Below are 2,500 nucleotides of genomic sequence, written 5' to 3' on the forward strand. Positions count from 1 at the left end.
GTACGTGGTCGACCCGATAGCGGGCTACCGCTGGTGAAGGGACGTGGACGGCCGTGCTGGCGGGCTACCGCGGGTGTCAGTGTACGTGGTCGACCCGATAGCGGGCTACCGCGGGTGAAGGGACGTGGACGGATTGGCTAGCGGGCTACCGCGGGTGTCAGTGTACGTGGTCGACCCGATAGCGGGCTACCGCGGGTGTCAGTGTACGTGGTCGACCCGATAGCGGGCTACCGCTGGTGAAGGGACGTGGACGGCCGTGCTGGCGGGCTACCGCGGGTGTCAGTGTACGTGGTCGACCCGATAGCGGGCTACCGCGGGTGAAGGGACGTGGACGGATTGGCTAGCGGGCTACCGCGGGTGTCAGTGTACGTGGTCGACCCGACAGCGGGCTACCGCGGGTGTCAGTGTACGTGGTCGACCCGATAGCGGGCTACCGCGGGTGAAGGGACGTGGACGGCCGTGCTAGCGGGCTACCGCGGGTGTCAGTGTACGTGGTCGACCCGATAGCGGGCTACCGCGGGTGAAGGGACGTGGACGGCCGTGCTAGCGGGCTACCGCGGGTGTCAGTGTACGTGGTCGACCCGATAGCGGGCTACCGCGGGTGAAGGGACGTGGACGGCCGTGCTAGCGGGCTACCGCGGATAAGAAGGGACGTGGTCGACCTGATAGCGGGCTACCGCAGGTAAAGGTACGTCGACGGCCTCGGTAGCGAGCTACCGCGGGTAAGAAGGGGACGTGGTCGACCTGATAGCGGGCTACCGCGGATAAGGAGGGACGTGGTCGACCCGATAGCGGGCTACCGCAGGTAAAGGTACGTCGACGGCCTCGGTAGCGAGCTACCGCGGGTAAGAAGGGACGTGGTCGACCCGATAGCGGGCTACCGCAGGTAAGGGTACGTCGACGGCCTCGGTAGCGGGCTACCGCGGGTATAAGTGTACGTGGTCGACCTGATAGCGGGCTATCGCGGGTAAAGGAACGTGGACGGGCTGGCTGGCGGGCTAACGCGGTCGAGAAGGTACATGGTCGACCTGATAGCGAGCTACCGCGTTAACGGGACGTGGTCGACCTGCTAGCGGGCTACTTTTTACCCGCGGTCGAGAAGGTACATGGTCGACCTGATAGCGAGCTACCGCGTTAACGGGACGTGGTCGACCTGCTAGCGGGCTACTTTTTACCCGCGGTCGAGACCCGCGGTAGCCCGCTATCAGGCCGACCACGTCCCCAACCCGCGGTCGGTTAAGGCATGGAAAACAAAAATTAACAAGTCCCGCTTACGTCCTGACATTCGCGAAACCAGGTTAACGTATCGAGGAATACCATGCTTATGTCCATATGGTCCTGACATTCGCGAAACCAGGTTAACGTATCGAGGAATACCATGCTTATGTCCATATGGTCCTGACATTCGCGAAACCAGGTTAACGTATCGAGGAATACCATGCTTATGTCCATATGGTCCTGACATTCGCGAAACCAGGTTAACGTATCGAGGAATACCATGCTTATGTCCATATGGTCCTGACATTCGCGAAACCAGGCTAACGTATCGAGGAATACCATGCGTATGTCCATATGGACCTGACATTCGCGAACGAAACCAGGCTAACGTATCGAGGACTAAGGACAGCTCGGGTCCTGACACGGACTGGTTAGGGTTAGGGTTAGGGTTAGTGTTAGGGTTAGGGTTAGGGTTAGGGTTAGGGTTAGGGTTAGGGTTAGGGTTAGGGTTAGGGTTAGGGTTAGGGTTAGGGTTAGGGTTAGGGTTAGGGTTAGTTAGGGTTAGGGTTAGGGTTAGGGTTAGGGTTAGGGTTAGGGTTAGTTAGGGTTAGGGTTAGGGTTAGTTAGGGTTAGTTAGGGTTAGGGTTAGGGTTAGGGTTAGGGTTAGGGTTAGTTAGGGTTAGGGTTAGTTAGGGTTAGGGTTAGGGTTAGGGTTAGGGTTAGGGTTAGGGTTAGGGCTAGGGCTAAGGCTAGGGCTAGGGCTAGGCTTAGGGCTAGGCTTAGCACCCACTGTAACCCTAGCTTATGTCCTGACAACCCTAGTTCAAACCTTCGGGAAGGTGTCGGACGCAAGCACACGGCCGATCAAGAGGGTGTACGATGCCTGCCTTCGTGACCTGAAATTTTATCGTATCATGGAGAGACCGGCTGTAATATTCTTACGTGCGGCTTCCCGATGACAAAAAATTGTGAAGACATACTTTTTGACTGGGGTATAGTTGGCCGGCCTTCGATGGTCGAGACACTTACGTTCGGCTTCCCGATGAAAAAATTCCCAAGGGTCAACATTTTTTACCGACGATAGATAAAGTGGGCCGAGAGACCCGCGGTAGTCCGCCCGCATCTAACGTGCGACACCTCGATGAAAATTTCACCCTCGTAAAATTTTTTTACCGAGGGTATAGTTTGCCGGCCTCGATGGTCGAGAGACCCGCGGTAGCCCGTCCGCGTCTAACGTGCGACACCTCGATGAAAATTTCACCCTCGTAAAATTTTTTTACCG

The sequence above is a fragment of the Mytilus galloprovincialis genome, unplaced genomic scaffold (genome assembly GCF_965363235.1).
Source record: "Mytilus galloprovincialis unplaced genomic scaffold, xbMytGall1.hap1.1 HAP1_SCAFFOLD_41, whole genome shotgun sequence".
NCBI classification, from domain to species: Eukaryota; Metazoa; Mollusca; class Bivalvia; order Mytilida; family Mytilidae; genus Mytilus; species Mytilus galloprovincialis.